The sequence below is a fragment of the Sciurus carolinensis genome, chromosome 3, assembly GCF_902686445.1.
Source record: "Sciurus carolinensis chromosome 3, mSciCar1.2, whole genome shotgun sequence".
Lineage (NCBI taxonomy): Eukaryota > Metazoa > Chordata > Mammalia > Rodentia > Sciuridae > Sciurus > Sciurus carolinensis.
Window position 1 is genome coordinate 59,655,276 of NC_062215.1, and position 17,571 is coordinate 59,672,846.

General features: G+C 40.1%; 2 pseudogenes; both read right to left on the minus strand.

Annotated features, from left to right (window-relative positions):
• Positions 1-17,571, minus strand: part of LOC124979393 (myomesin-2-like) — a 460,208-nt pseudogene that overhangs the window by 221,304 nt on the left and 221,333 nt on the right.
• LOC124981209 (olfactory receptor 139-like) lies at positions 14,543-15,920 on the minus strand (annotated as a pseudogene).

A 17,571-nucleotide genomic window follows, 5' to 3' on the forward strand; every position in this document is an offset into this window, starting at 1 on the left:
TGTGTCCTATTTAGACTTTCTTCATTCAGCTTTACTACCTTTTGTCTATCTGAGACTAGTTCCACCTAGAATTAGTATCACTCTGTGAATCTTGAATCATTCAGTTATTTTCTAAAGACAGGGAGAAGGTAAAAATGTTGGCCTAGAAGCCACTACTTGGAGGTTGCTCTACTTTCTAACTTCACACACTCTGGCAAATCACCTAGCCTGTCTGCACTTTTTTAACTGTGAAATGAGAATTGTTTAAAACATGGCTTTATGACTGTCTAATCCTGGCCCTGGTTGTCACTGTGGATGACGTTAACTGTGCTGTTGCAAAATCCAAATGAGAACTTAGATTTTAAAGTGCTTTTTAATTACCGTTATGTGGTATTAGAATAGTAATAGAAAGCGCCCTAGTGCTAGGGTTGTCCTGAGTCCCAGAGGTGCTTTTCTCTGTGCTGGACACGTGGTAAGGCTCTGGGTGTAGGCTGGAAGGGGGATGTAGGATGTGGGAGGTAGAATGGTTGTGATGTGTGGACACATCTCCAGGTAGACACATGTGAATGCTTAACTTCACAGGTGGGTCACAGATGGCCTCAAAAGGTCACAGGTGTGTTGAGGAATTATAACAGCTGGAATGTGTTCCTCTGGATACAAATCATCTGAACTTGGGACTGGCATACTAAAATACTGCTTTCAGTGCCAGGAGTCTGTGAACCTATGTTCACAAAGGGCACACATGGATCTCAACCAAGGTTGGTCACTATCTTCAACTGAACTTAAAGAGAGTGAAAACAAGGCAGTAGGGCAGGGGTGCTAGAGACAAACAGATGTTGAGGATGGTGCCAGATGAGGTTTGGTGTGGTGTGAAGCATGATATTTCAGTTTTTAGGGCCAGGACATAGGGAAAGGCCAGAAGGTGCACTGGGAATACTCTCTAAAGGACAGGGACAGTGGGTTTAGCTCTTAATTCAGGAGTGAATAGATGGACAAGATAACCACATTTTGTGTTTTCCACATTTTGTGAATCCTGGGAAAGTGGACATATGGCCTTGTACAGGATGGAGAGGTCAATGTACTAGTTTTCTCCAAAGTGAGGATGACACCAGACACTTTAAAGGCTGAAGAAAAAACACCACCTGTCAACTCAGTCTACCCCTTCCCACACTTTCACCATTCACAACTTATATGTGTGTGTGTGTTAGTTGTAGATGGACACAATACTATATTATACTGTGGTGCTGATAATCAAACCCAGGGCCTCACACATGCTTGGCAAGCCCTCTACCACTGAACCACAACCCCAGGCCCACCATTTACACTTTTAAAAATTCAATCACTTTTTTTGAATTATAGAATTTGGTGAAAAACTTCAAATAATATCAGAGTAAATGGGATAAAATTCAATAGTCCTTCTCCATTTCCCAGTGCCCTCCAGTTCTATTCCCCTCCATAGAGGGAACCACGACCTGCAATTGGAGGATATTCACCTGAATGTTCTTCACCCCATTCAGATCTCACATCACCATCACTTTCTAAATTTAGCAATATCTGCCAAATATCTTTTCAGGTCAATAATGAAGTTTTTCTTTTTTAAACAAAACTATGTTTTTTATTTAAATTTATTACATGAAACACAAATTAATCATATGTGCATAGCAGAGTTAGAAACCATTCACTTTAGAACAAGAATTAAAGAAAGTAAACACTTTTGCATAACTTATGATCATTTATTTATTATCTCTATCCCACATCTCTAATATGTGCCCCCAGACTTTGGATGCAATAAGATTTCCTATTCTGATGGTCTGTGCTAAGCTTTTGCCAACCACGTGCTGTTTTTCTGGTTATTTGCAAGGAGACACTTTTTCAGTTTTAGCTTTAGGCAGTTTTTCTTAATTTTAAGAACTGATAATGAAGTTTATGCAGTCAGCAAAACTTCTCCCTATTATGTCAAATACAATGATTGTTTTGCTGCATCACAAAAAAAAATTCTTTTTTTAAAAAAAATTCCCTTTATATCTCTATATTATCTCAATATTGGGTCTTTTAGGGTGTTTTGAAAACCTCTAGCAGTTTCACTGACCTCTGACAGAAGATAAGTGTCTTCTCGCAGTTCATGCTTCCTAGTATCAGTTAATCCACAAGACTGCTGGAACATGGACTATCTATCTACTTGACTCTCTGCTGGGTGTTTGAAGGACATGGTGTAACAAAAGACATGGAATCTGCCCTGAACGAGCTTGTGACCCAGATGAAGAGAGCAAATGAAGTTGCAAGAAATACAGAAATAATTTTGACATTGTCATGCTGTGTGAGCCACAGAGAAGATTAAGATCAGTGACTCCAATCAAAGGGTCACATGAGTCACGTGAAAGAGGCTGTGGTTGGGAGATAAAAATTCAGTTGGAGGGTCCTGGAAGAAAAGATGGAGGGCCTTACACACCTGATGTTGGGACTAATGACACATTAACTAACTCAGGCTGACTCCTTACTCCCTGGTGAGTGAGCAAAATCAAGGCTCAAAGGCAGATTCAAAGGTTCATGACAATAAACCTGACCACCATCAGGGATTGGTTAACAACAGTTCTGCGAACATGATCAGCTCATGCTTGCCATATAGTCCTATGGAACTCTCACCTGCGTGAACCCCCCTGCCTTGCTGACCTTTAAGCTGATTGGTTCCCACCTAGCCCCCACCCTACATAAAAGCTGTGTGATTTCCTCAATAAACGAGTTCCTGCTGAGACGGGTCTCCCTGACGCGTCTGTTTGTCCTCCGCCCGGAGGGCTGGGAGCAGGCGGTCAGTCGACCCTACCTATCCTGGTCTGAACTTGTTGGGGAGTGTCCCCTTCCCTTGTTGCTGGTCAAGAAGGGCAAGGGGGCTTACGACCCTGACATCTGGCGCCCAACTTGTGGCCCCTCAAGGCTGAACCGCAGCCAAAGCGAAGAGGCAGTTTCAAAACTGAAGGTACTGGCAGATCAGGCCAAGCGAGTTCCAAGGTAAGGCATCCCTGAAAAGATGGGGCAAACACACACCACACATGGTGACCCTGCGCTCTCAGCTCTTAGACTCATGCTGAAGAGTAGGGGCCTTGAGTGGTCTGATACACAGGCGGAAAAAGCTTGGGACACCTTTACTCTGGTGGCCCCTTGGCTTCCTGCTGCTAATCTTTTTGACTGGTCCACATGGGATTGTGTAGAACAACTCGTTAAGAAGAGGGTAATCAGTTTAGGGGAGGGTCCCCCATTGGGAGTCTGCCCTACATTATCCACCCTTAAGGCCTGCTTCTCTCCAGGACCTCCCAAAGGGGGCTCCAAGTTTCTCCCCAAAGAACCACCGCCTAAAGAACTGCCGGCTCCTCCCGTTGCATCTTCTTCCAGAAACTTGTCACATAGTAAACAATGTTGGGAGACCTTTAATGAGAAGCCCAATCCATCTCCATCCGCTCCTCCCAAGGTTGAGGAACCATGAGGACAGCGAGCCTCTACACATAGGGAAGGTCCACTACTGCCCCAGGGAGGCTCATTGCTGCCATCTTGTATTCTGGAGCCACATCAGACTCCAATGAAAGCCCTCACCCTCCTCCATCCAGATGGCAGGAAATCTTCCCAGTGGCCATTTTATGATACTGGGCAAGAACTCACATATTCTAACCTCCCCCCTTCCTGTATGGCCCTCCCGGTAAATGTTAAAATGTTAGTTTGGGAAGGAATGACTACTGATCACAAATTGGCCTGTGTAGGGATGAAAGATCGTGCCATGGGAAGGTGGATTGTGGCTACCAAAGATATTGGGACACAGCTTCTGCAAGCGAGTGGGCAGATGGAAAGGGATTCCTTATCTTCAAGTCTCTTCTTTCTTGCACTTCTCTGCACTTCCTGCAAACTTGAACGCCTCTTTCTTCTCCCCCTCTCAATCCTTCCTCCTCCTCCAAATTCTGACTCTGCTGTTTCTACTTCCATTCCCCAGCCCAGCCCACCTAGTCCTCCTATCACAAGGTCCCACATATGCTGGTGTGGAAGGAGTAACCAACCCAACCATCAGTGGCATGTCCTAGTAAGGACTATGATATAGTAGCCCCAGTCCTCACAAGTATTGGGAGATAATTGTTTCATAATTTTCTGTGTCCAAACCTGAATTGATTACTAACCAGGAATAAGGGTTAAAATGCCCTAGGCATCAAGTTCTGCTAGAACATTTTGGTCCCTTTCAGATCCAGATCTCAGTCAAGGCTTAAGTTGAAATGTAAATGGAGGAAGCCAGAAGACTCAGTGGGAGACCAGTCTCAAACCCAAGGAAAAAGAAAAAAAAAAAAGAGCAAAAAGTGTCTTACCTGAACTCCAGCAAAAGTAAAGTTTATGGTGCTTTACTAAAGTAATTAATGGCCGTATCATTTTTCCAGGACTCTTGTTTTTTTTTTTTTTTGAATTCTACATGTGTTTTGAACTCATGACTTTTTTGATCAGTTCTATTTTATTTTTTTATTCAACTAGAGTTTTTGAACATCTGTTACATTGCAATGGAGATTCACCTACAAAGTTTCAAGGCCTTTGATTTTGTGTTATGTGTATGTCATGCTGTCTGATGTCATGTTTTGTCTGTATCAAAACTGAGCACTCCTAAAATTAAAATTTAAAAATGGATCCAAATATTTTTAATTCACGTGATTTCAAAAGGTTCAATTTAAATTGGGTAAACTAATAGAAGTAAAATGTCTTTAAAATTAACTCACAAGTCTCTAGGTGGTCAAACTAATAAAATGTTGATGTTTATAAATGTTTAACATCAATTTTTCTAGGACTTTCCTTCAACAAGAAAAAGATGGCAAATACTGTTCAGGACACTTGTCTGATATCTTGGTTTTTACAAAATAAGTGAATTAGAGTTGACATGCATGGGATTACTCAAGTGTGTTTGTAGAGAAAATTGTTTTGTGTCATCATCACTAAACTAAAAACAAGGTTACTAAGAGTTATGTCCTAACAGGTATAATTCTATATACAAAGGGTTCTAAAGGTTTCAACTGTTTTTCAATTAGAGTAGTATAAATAACAAAATATTTAATCTTATTAAGATGGAATAATTTATATAAATTAAGAAATTTCATAAGAGTTGTTTCAGAATGTGAACAAAAAGGTCAACAGATAGGAAAGAAAAAATAAAAGGTTCTAGATATGGAAATATATTTAGTGAAAAACAAAATGTTTTGGGGTAAGAAAGTGCTTATGTGATAAAATACATGAGGGTCTAAATAAGTGCTAGGAAAGTCTATGTAAGTAAAGGGCAAATTTCAACAAGTTTGCATGTAACTAGGTTGGTTATATGTATGTGAAAGAGTTAAAGATATTTAATGTTTTGCCTAAGGTGAAATACTAATGTTCTTATATAAACCAAAGTTTAATCTATATGGTAAAATAACAAGGATTTCTTAGAAACACTAATTTACTCTTTTATTTTATTTTTTAAATTATATTTACTTTTATTTTTCTTTCTCAATAGTTTAAAAACTTGTATGTTTTATGTTCATATAGGATCATAATTCCCAATATTACATTAATTAATTATAAGCCAAAACCAAAGCAATGCAATTTTTCTTTCTCTAGTGCTGAAGATCAAACCCAAGGTCTCATGTATACTAGGCACACACTCTACCACTGAACTATATTGCCAGATCCAAAGCAAGTTATTGGAAGTTCACGTAATATTTTTCATAATGTGGAAGTACTTGGACACTCATTTCAAGGTAGAAAAAAAATTAAAGAAGATTATTTAAATTAAGGGGGGGCAGTTAACCAGGAATTGAACTTCTGAGGTACATCTCAAACATTTCTATTTTTTATTTAGAGACATGTTTTGCTAAGTGCTTGGGACTTTGCTAAGTTGCTGATGATGGTCTATTTTTTTTTTTTAGTTTGAATTCTTTTTTTTTAAATTATAAACAAATGGGATACATGTTGTTTCTTTGTTTGTACATAGAACTAAAGGCATACCATTTGTGTAATCATAAATTTACATAGGGTAATGTTGGTTGATTCATTCTGTTATTTTTTTCCCTTTCCCCCTCACCTTCCACCCTTCTTTTCCCTCTATACAGTCCTTCCTTCCTCCATTCTTGCCCCCCTCCCTAACCCTAAAACTAACCCCTCCCACACCCCATTATGTGTCATCATCCACTTATCAGCGAGATCATTCTTCCTTTGGTTTTTTGAGGTTGGCTTATCTCACTTAGCATGATATTCTCCAATTTCATCCATTTGCCTGCAAATGCCATAATTTTATCATTCTTTATGGGTGAATAGTATTCCATTGTATATATATGCCACAGTTTCTTCATCCATTCATCAATTGAAAGGCATATAAGTTGGTTCCACAATCTGGCTATTGTGAATTGAGCAGCTATGAACATTGATGTGGCTGTATCACTGTAGTATGCTGATTGTAAGTCCTTTGGGTATAGGCCTAGGAGTGGGATAGCTGGGTCAAATGGTGGTTCCATTCCAAGTTTTCTAAGGAATCTCCATACTGCTTTCCAGAGTGGCTGCACTAATTTGCAGCCCCACCAGCAATGTATGAGTGTACCTTTCTCCCCACATCCTCTCCAACACCTGTTGTTGCTTGTATTCTTGATAATGGCCATTCTAATTGGGGTGAGATGGAATCTTAGGGTGGTTTTGATTTGCATTTCTCTTATTACTAGAGATGTTGAACATTTTTCCATATGTTTGTTGATTGCTTGTAGGTCTTCTGTGAAGTGTTTGTTCATTTCCTTAGCCCATTTGTCGATTGGGTTATTTGCATTCTTGGTGTTGAGTTTTTGAATTCTTTATAGATTCTGGAGATTAGTGCTCTATCTGAAGGATGATTGGCAAAGATTTTCTCCCACTCTGTAGGCTCTTTCTTTGCATTGCTGATAGTTTCCTTTGCTGAGAGAAAGCTTTTTAGTTTGAATCTATCCCAGTTACTGATTCTTGCTTTTATTTCTTGTGCTATGGGAGTCCTGTTAAGAAAGTCTGGTCCTAAGTCGACATGTTGAAGATCTGGACCTACTTTTTCTTCTACAATCTTCAGGGTCTCTGGTCTAATTCCCAGGTCCTTAATCCATTTTCAGTTTAGTTTCATGCACGGTGAGAGATATGGGTTTAGTTTCATTCTGTTGCATATAGATTTCCAATTTTCCCACCACCATTTGTTGAAGAGGCTATCTTTTCTCCATTGCATATTTTTGGCCCCTTTGTCTAGTATGAGAAAATTGTATTTATTTGGGTTTGTGTCCATGTCCTCTATTCTGTATCATTGATCTACCTGTCTATTTTGGTACCAATAACATGCCGTTTTTGTTACTATTGCTTTGTAGTATAGTTGAAGTTGTGGTATTGGAATACCCCCAGTTTCATTTTTCCTGTGAAGGATTGCTTTAGCTATTTTGGGTTTCTTATTTTTCCAGATGAATTTCATGATTGCTTGTACTATTTTTGTAAGGTACATCATTGGGATTTTAATTGGAATTGCATTGAATCTGTGTAGCACTTTTGGTAGTATGGCCATTTTGACAATATGCCTATCCAAGAACATGGGAGATCTGTCCATCTTCTAAGGTTTTATTAATTTCTTTCTTTAGTGTTCTGTAGTTCTCATTGTAGAGGTCTTTCACCTCTTTTGTGAGATTGATTCCCAAGTATTTTATTTTTTTTGAAGATATTGTGAATGGGGTAGTTTTCCTAACTTCTCTTTCTGAAAATTCATCACTTATGTATAAAAATGCATTCAATTTATGCGCATTGATCTTATATCCCGCTACTTTACTGAATTCACTTATGAGTTCTAAAAGTTTTCTGGAGGAATTTCCTGGTTTCTCTAAATATATAATCATATCATCAGCAAATAGGGATAGTTTGAGTTCTTCTTTTCCTATTCCTATCCCTTTAATTTCTTTGGTCTGTCTAATTGCTCTGCTTAGAGTTTCAAGGATGATATTGAATAGAAGTGGTGAAAGAGGTCATCCCTGCCTTGTTCCAGATTTTAGGGGGAATGCTTTCAATTTTTCACCATTTAGAATGATATCGGCCATGGGCTTAGCGTAGATGGCCTTTACAATGTTAAGGAACATTCCCACTATCCCTATTTTTTCTAGTGTTTTGAGCATGAAGGGGTGCTGTATTTTATCAAATGCTTTTTCTGCATCTATTGAAATGCAATTCTTGACTTTAAGTCTGTTGATATGGTGAATTACATTTATTGATTTCCGAATGTTGAACCAACCTTGCATCCCTGGGATAAAACCCACTTGATCATGGTGCACTATCTTTTTAATATGTTTTTGTATGTGATTTGCTAAAATTTTGTTGAGAGTTTTTGCGTCGATGTTCATTAAGGATATTGGTCTAAAGTTTTCTTTCCTCGATGTGTCTCAGTCTAGTTTAAGTATCAGTGTGGTATTGGCTTCATAGAATGAGTTCGTGAGAGTTCACTCCTCTTCTATTTCAGGGAATACTTTGAAAAGTATTGGAATGAGGTCTTCTTTAAAGGTTTTGTAGAACTTGGCTGAGAACCCATCAGGTCCTGGACTTTTCTTTGTTGGTAGGCTTTTGATGACTTCTTCTATTTCATTACTGGAAATTGATCTATTTAAATTGTTTATGTCCTCCTCGTTTAGTTTAGGCAATTCATATGTCTCTAGAAACTTGTTGATGTCTTCAAACTTTTCAATTTTGTTGGAGTATAGATTTTTAAAATAGCTTCTAATTATGTTTTGTATTTCAATCGTGTCTGCTGTGATATTTCCTTGTTCATTCTGAATTTTAGTCATTTGGGTTTTTTCTCATCTTCTCTTTGTTAGTGTGGCCAAGGGTTTATCAGTTTTGTTTATTTTTTCGAAGAACCAACTATTTATTTTGTCAATTTTTGTATTGTTTCTTTTGTTTCAATTTTATTGATTTCAGCTCTGAGTTTAACTATTTCCTGTCTTCTACTACTTTTGGTGTTGGTCTGTTCTTCTTTTTCTAGGACTTTGAGCTGTAGTGTTAGGTTGTTTATTTGTTGAGTTTTACTTCTTTTATTGAATGCGTTCCATGAAATAAATTTTTCTCTAAGTACTGCTTTCATAGTGTCCCAGAGATTTTCATATGATGTTTCTTTGTTCTCATTTACCTCTAAGAATTTTTTAATTTCCTTCCTAATATCTTCTGTTATCCATTCATCATATAATAGCATATTATTTATTCTCCAGGTTTTGGAGTAATTTCTGTTTTGTACTCTTTCATTTATTTCTAATTTCAATCCATTATGAGCTGATAGAATACAAGGTAGTGACTCTATCTTCTTGTATTTGCTAACATTAGCTTTGTGGCATAATATATGGTCTATTTTAGAGAAGGACAAATGTGCTGCTGAGAAGAAAGTGTATTCACTCTTCGTTGGATGGTATATTCTATAAATGTCTGTTAAGTCTAAATTATTGATTGTGTTATTGAGTTCGATGGTTTCTTTGTTTAATTTTTGTTTGGAAGATCTGTCCAGTGGTGAGAGAGGCATGTTAAAATCACCTAGTCCTATTGTATTATTGTCTATTTGGTTTCTGAGATTGAGAAGGATTTGTTTCACATACGTGGATGAGCCACTGTTTGGGGCATAGATATTTATGATTGTTATATCTTGCTGATTTATGGTTCCCTTAAACAGTATGAAATGTCCTTCATTATCCCTTCTGACTAACTTTGACTTGAAGTCCACATTATCTGAAATGAGGATGGATACCCCAGCTTTTTTGCTGAGTCCATGTGCATGGTATGTTTTTCCCTATCCTTTCACCTTTAGTCTATGGGTACCTCTTTCTATGAGGGGAGTCTCCTGTAGGCAACATATTGTTGGATCTTTCTTTTTAATACAATCTGCCAGTCTATGTCTTTTGATTGATGAATTCAGGCCATTAATATTCAGGGTTATTATTGAGATTTGAATTGTATTCCTGGTCATTTGACTCATTTTATTTATTTATTTATTTATTTTACACGACTTGTTTCTTCCTTTATTTGATAGTTCCTTTAGGATAACTCCTCCCTTTGCTGATTTGCTTCTTTGTTTTTCATCTCTTCCTCATGGAATATTTTGCTGAGAATGTTCTGTAATGCTGGCTTTCTTTTTGTAAATTCTTTTAGCTTTTGCTTTCATGGAAGGATTTTATTTCATCATCAAATCTGAAGGTACGTTTTGCTGGGTATAAGATTCTTGGTTGGCATCCATTTTCTTTCAGGCAAAAATGAAAAATGTTGTTCCAGGCTCTTCTAGCTTTTAAGGTCTGGATTGAAAAATCTGCTGATATCCGTATTGGTTTCCCTCTGAATGTAATTTGGTTCTTTTCTCTCACAGCCTTTAAAATTCTGTCTTTATTTTGTATGTTAGGTATTTTCATTATAATGTGCCTTGGTGTGGGTCTGTTGTAATTTTGTGTATTTGGAGTCCTATAAGCCTTTTGAACGTGATTTTCCATTTCATTCTTCAGATTTGGGAAATTTTCTGAAATTATTTCATTGAATAGATTGTTCATTCCTTTGGTTTGTTTCTCTAAGCCTTCCTCAATCCCAATAATTCTTAAATTTGGCCTTTTCATGATATCTCATAGTTCTTGGAGATTCTGTTCATGATTTCTTACCATCTTCTTGGTTTGTTCAACTTTGTTTTCAAAATTAAATATTTTGTCTTCAATATCTGAGATTCTGACTTCCAAGTGTTCTATCCTATTGGTTGTGTTTTCAATGGGGTTCTTAATTTGGTTTATTGTTTCCTTCATTCCGAGGATTTCTGTTTGTTTTTTTTTCAATATCTCTAACTCTTTATTGATCTTTTGCTTCCCACATTTGCTCTTTTAACTGTCAATTGGTGCGATCATTCAATGCCTGTATTTGCTCTTTCATCTCATCATTTGCTTCTCTTATCATGTTAATTACATACATTCTGAACTCCCTTTCTGTCATTTCTTCTGCCATGCTGTCATTGGAATTTATTGATGTAACATCTAGGTTTGTTTGAGGCATTTTCTTTCCTTGTTTTCTCATATTGTTCAGGTATCAGTGGACTGCTGAGATGTTGCAGATTTCCTCTATTGACTTATAATATCCCTTAAGATTTCTAGTATTTCCCCTCTTAGCCTTCAGTAGCCTGAAGTCTTGGAGGAAGTTGATAATGCGGTGCTCCCCAAGGAAGTTGCCTCTCTAGGGGTGGTGGCCTTCAGGTGGGGTATATTCCCTGCTAGTGGGCAGAGGTGCCTCCACTTGTTGACTAATGGTCAACCAAAGGGGAACTAGGCTGTGGGCTGAGGCAAAGCCTGGTTGGGCCTGTGTCTCTGGTTTTATCGTCCTTGTGGGAAAACCTCACCCGGCGGGGAAGACTCACCCAGTGGGGAGGTCTCGCTGGTCAGTTCCCCTCCTGGAGGTTCCCCTCAATACACAACTACCGCCTGGGCAGGGCAGCCTTCCCAGGCAATGTTCCCAGGGGCCTGGACCTACCTCCTGGGCCTGGGAGCCTTTCTCTTCGCAGATGAGTCTCTTTAGGCTGCCTCTCCTCAGAGAAGTTTCCCGCAGTCCTGGAACCTTCGCTCCGCCTCTCAGCTTGTCTCTGCAGTCTTCCACCCAGAAGCCACCTAGGTCCTGGGACCCTGCTCTGCACCTAATCGCCTGGCTATGTGGCCCCCTCCTCTGGGCGGCCGACGAAGCCCGGTGGGTTGCTCCAAGTCCGAGCACAGTGCTGAGGGGCCTCCTCTACGATGCTCCCAGTTATCCCTGTTCACTGCTCCAGTGGGGGGAGGGGTGTCTCTCTGGGCAACTCTACTTCACAAAGTTCCCTACGTTCCAGGACTACTTCCCCATCTGGGATGCCTCCCCAACGGGAGAGACTCACCCAGCGGCTTTGAGTTGGTCCCAAGTCTCTCAATATCTCTTTTGAATCCTGAGTCCTGGAGCAACATTAAATGCAACCACCCTCTAGTCTGCCATCTTGAAAACCCCCTAATTTACTCAACTTTTTGTCTATTAAGTTTTATTCTTTAGAACAATTAGTCTTAAAAATTGGGGTATACAATTATAGTCAAACAACTGTTAGAGTAGTGTACTACATTAGAGTCTAAATTTTTCTTTAAAAACTAAATTGGGTAATATAAAAGTGTCAAGGTAATTGTGAAGTGTCACTCTTTGCATATTAAATGTGTTCATATTTTCCAGGTATACAAGTTTTTAAAACAGGGAATTTATCAAGCTGCTATTCTCCAAACTAAACTTGTCTGTAATTGTAATTATAAAGAGTAAATTTTAATGGGGATTTATTTCTATCATTTAATGTTCTATTATAGGACCTGTTATCAATAGGGTATATGTAAAATTTGTTACTTTTTACACTGAGAAAATTTTAAGTGTAAATGTATTTCTAAAAGTCAGAGCCTGATTTGTTTAAAGGTTAATATTGTGAAACATAAGAACATTTTGCCACACAAAAGGAAAGTTAAAAGCTCTCTCAGTCTTTCTTTAATTCATGTTTTAGATACAATGTTAAATTGTGTTAACTAATGTTCATATAGACTCAGGAGTCAATATATGTGTACTCCTTAAATGACATTTAAAAAGAGTGTAATGTGCAGTAGCAAAAATGGGACAACAGTGATTAAGATTAGAGTCTCTGACCTCATGACTTTGGACAGTGGACTTCCTTGAGAGCTACACAGAGCTCCTAGCATTGCACTTTGCAGCTCTACCATCTTAGATCTACAGTCTCAACTTGATTCCTTGGCTGCTGTCATCCCACAAAATCGTCATGGTTTGGATCTGCTAACGGCGAAGGAAGGAAGGATGGCTTTGCCTGTTCCTTGGTGAGAAGTGCTGTTTCTACACCAACTGCTCTGGCATTGTACAAGATAAAATAAAAAACCTACAAGAAGATCTGGAACATTGTAGGAGCAAGCTCCACTCTAATTTCCTCTGGATTGGGTTACACAGGTGGCTCCCCTACCTCCTCCCACTTAGGGGACTGCTAATCACCATTATCCTTGTGTTCACCTTTGGGCCTTGCATAATCAATAAGCTTATCCATTTCCTGAAAAGTCAGACTAAGTCTGTGCAGCTCATCATGGTCCGACAGCATTATACCGTCCTTCATAATGATGATTGGGAGCCCTATAGGATCATGGATCACTTGTATCAGGACACTGGGGTCTAAGTGTCTCTCCCTTAAGCCCTGCTCCTCCTGACGGGCCCGCCTGAAGTGCTAAGGTGGTAGTCAAAGATGGGTAAGATTCATGGGGAGCTCATACCGACTTAAGACAAGAAGTGAGGGCTAGAGCCTCATTGTCCAATGACGGGTAAGGATGTTGCTCTGCCGTGGACAACCTAAGACAGGCACACCTTTGAGTAAGGCGGAACCCCAAACTACTAGGGTGATGGTACATGACAGGTAAGAGCCTCCCAGGGACAACCTAAGACAGACACACCCTTAATATAAAACAAAAAAGGGGGATGTGTTGGGACTAATGACATGTTAACTAACTCAGGCTGACTCCTTACTCCCTGGCAAGTGAGCAAAATCAAGGCTCAAAGGAGGTTTCAAAGGTTCATGACGATAAACCAGACCACTGTCAGGGATTGGTTAACAACAGTTCCATGAATGTGACCAACTCGTGCTTGCTATATAGTCCTATGGAACTCTCGCCTGTGTGAACACCACTGCCTTGCTGACCTTTAAGCTGATTGGCTCCTGCTTAAGCCCCACCCTACATCAAAACTGTGTGATTTTCTCAATAAACAAGTTCCTGCTGTGACGGGTCTCCCTGACGCATCTGATTGTCCTCCGCCCGGAGGGCTGGGAGCGGGCAGTCCGTCGGCCCTACCTATCTCGGTCTGCCCTTGATGGGGAGTGTCCCCTTCCCTTGTCACTGGTAGAGAAGGGCAAGGGGGTTTAAGACCCTGACAACCTGACATAATGAAACGTTCTCTTGCTTTTGGAAGAGGGTCTTGAGAATCAGCTCATTCACTGGCATGTAAGTGCGTTCTGCCTACCCATGAGTTAGTCAGGAAGGGAAAAGTGGTTTTGGGAATAGGTGTCTGATGATCCTGTCCTGAAGAAGGTGTTTGCAGAATGCTTGGACAGGTACCAACACTCTGCTCCTAGAGTATATGTCAAACCCTAATTTAGCATCAAAATCCTAGAGTTATTTCTTAAAGATGGATCTTTTGAAAAGATCAAATAATATTTGTCTAAAAAGGGGGACAAGCATTTTTCTTTTTATTAACATTTTAATATGTCAGTTGAGCAGTCATTAAATTTTTTAAAAATACATACAAATATGTCATCTTCCATTTCCTAACCCACATTATAATTTTCTCCCTTTAGTCCATTTTCTATCAGAAACTTAGATATTTTTTTACCTATGTTCTTTAGCCTTTATCCTCAATCCAAGTCTACCTGATCCATTAGACCCAACCCTGAAGATTTCCCCTGCCCACACCCAGACCTTCAGCATAAGCAAGTTAGGTGAGTGTTCAAGGAGGAAGTGATATATTGATACCCCTTTCCAGCTCATGCCTGGAGCCTGTTCCCCATCAGCACACTCTTCAGGATACCCTGCATGTCAGGGTTCTGGAGACTATAGAAGACAGGGCTCGGCATGGGATTGAGGATAGTACTGAGAGTGCCAATCCCCTTGTTCTTATCTGAGGCTGAGATGGAACCCAGGTGTGTGTAACTGAAGAAGCCAGTTCAGTAAATGATACAGACCACAGTAAGGTGGGAGTCATATGTGAAGAATGCCTTCCTTCTCCCCTCAGCTGAGCGGATCCATAGTGCTGCAGCAGCAATGTGGGCATAGGATACTGAGATAAGGATCATGGGGATCACCCCCATAAAGGTGACTCCCACAAACAGTAGCTACCCATTGAGGTAGATGCTGAATCAGGTGAACTGGAAAGGGGAGGGAGGTGACAGTAGAAGTGGTTGACCACATTAGGACCACAGAAGTCAAGCACAGACACAGCCAATGTGAGAGTCAGAGCATTGATGAAGGAGACTGTGCAGCAAATGCCCACTAAGGCACCCTGGACTTCACAGCTCATGCAGGTGCTGTAGGTGAGGGACCAGCAGATGGCCAGGTAGTGGTCACAGACCATGGCTGTCAAGATGTGACAGTCCACACCAGCCAGAAGGTGGAAAAAGAAGAGTTGTGAAATTCAGGCACTAGGGAGCCAGGAGACACACCAGGAACAGTGACAGTGATGCACCCAATGTCCAGCAGAGACAGATTCCCCAGGAAGTAGTACATGGGGGTGTGCAGTTTGGGCTCCACAAATGCAGCCAAGATGCTAAAGTTGCCCCCAACTGTGACTACGTGGGCAAAGAAAAAAATGACAAAAAGAATGGGTTGCAGTCTTCTATGTCTCAGTCCAAGAAGGATAAACTCAGTGACAGCTGTCCTGTCCCCCCAGGCTCCAGGTTCCCTAGGCCTCTGCTGAGAGCTGTACTAAGAGGGGGAGACTCAGACCTGCCAAGGGTGGAGAATGGCACACAGTAGACACATAATCTCTGTCTACTAGATGGTGGAGTGCTGTGGCCAGAATGGTATCAGAATGGATACCAGCCTAGACTGTGGCCAGGTTCCCAAAAGCCCCACTCTGCCAGACATTAGTCCTTTAGTTGCCAGTTTAGAGAGAGATCCAGGGAATCCCAGAGAAGGGCCAGGGGTAAAGGGAACAATTCCAGGGAGCCAAGACTGTGACCATTTACCAACACAGTTTAGAAAAGCTTCAGTATTTTAACAACTCTTGAGATCACGCCACTGTCTGGTGACTCAATGGCACCTATCACTAGATCAATGGATTAATAAATAAATGAGGTTCTATAAAGCACATACCTTAGGGAGAATAGCAACATAAAGTAGAAGAGAAGGAGTACACTCCACCATGAAATCAAAAGACACGAAAAAGATTAAGGAAAAAGAGGAGTAGGAAACAGGGATTTAGGAAAATATGAATATTTTAAGGTGTATACTCTTGAGTGTAAACACTTCATTTTATTAAATTCTTATAAAACTTTATGGATTAATTACTAGGATTTCCATGTAACCAGGACACTGAGATCTAGAGAGGTGTAATAAGGATACTAAGGTCATCAAACTCTAGACAGAACTGTGTCTCAAACCTGGCACTATCTGACTCCTAGCCTATACTTCAATGCTATATTACTCAGACATTCTTGCTATTAAGGGTTTATTAATGATAATAATGACATTGTGTATAACAAAAAAATGGAACTTCTGAAGTTTTAGGTATTAGGGTTTCTAAAAATATTCACACAAGTCGAGACCCTATTCTTTCATCCTTTCATTTGATACTTATTTGTTCAATATCATAGTATTCTGGATATATTTCGATGATAAAACTAACAACTGGGCATGAGGTGTGAGAGGAAGAGAAGGTGCAATGATTATTTCAGAGTTCTTGGACTGAGAAACTGGAAGAATGTGTTCCTAATAAATTTCACCAGGAAAAATGATGATTTTGTGCATGCATGTTAGGGAGGAGGAATCAGGAACTCTTCCAAGGGAAAAGAGAAGAACTGGAATCCCAGAGAGTATTGAGGTGGTTTCCACTCCATCACATGTGTCTGGGTACCTGAATGATTGAGGAGTGATCCCAGGTATGACTGGGGAAGGGTCTTCAAGGCCTCCTTCTTCTGGATTCTTGCATATGCTGGGCCACCCTTGCTCCACTGCTAGGTTTTTTTTTTTTTTTTTCAAGAACACTGTCCCCCTGCATACATCAAAATTCCAACTCTCAATTCTCAACCCATCTCCTCATGCCAACTTCTCAAAATGGTTTTCTTCATGTAGTCCAATCTTTACTGGAGTTTGCCCTCCTGTTACACCATAGACAATAGTAACCTGAATCATTCCAGTATTTTCATATATGGAAAGGGACAAGAAGCATTAAGAGAAGTAGTTTGTCCTGAATCATGAGAGAGCCATTCAGACTCAGTAGCACAAAACACAAAGCACAGATTATGCTAATAGGCTACCAGAGGAGAGTCTCTGCACTCCCAACACCTCCATCCTCTCCTTTTCTACAAAAACTATTGGCTATCTATTGCCAGATGGATGAGAAAAGTCAAGATCCAAAAATTAATTTGACTATACACATATGTCAAAGTTTGTTCTGTAAAGAGGGTTTATTCATTTTCAGCCAATTCCTGCTGTGTGCCAGGGCCCTTGCCATGTTATGAACATGTAGGTTAGGTACATATGTTCATTTTCTCTTCCCTTTCAGTGACTCAGAGTGAGAACCTCATTATAATTCAATACTAACTCTGGAATTTGATATCACTCAATCCTTTATTCTCCTATAGGCCAGGAAGAGGTCACATGAAGCTCATTGATGATAGGAAGACTGGAGCACTCAGCAGGCCTGTGGGTCCCTCACCTGCCTGTGAGTCAGCTGGGCACCTGCGGGTTGGTTCTCAGAAGGCAGTGAGTGCCAAACCCACCCAAGGTGGCCTGTCTCCAAAAGACTTATGAAGGGAATGAGGCAGAGACCCAGAGAATCTGTTCCCATGTTCTC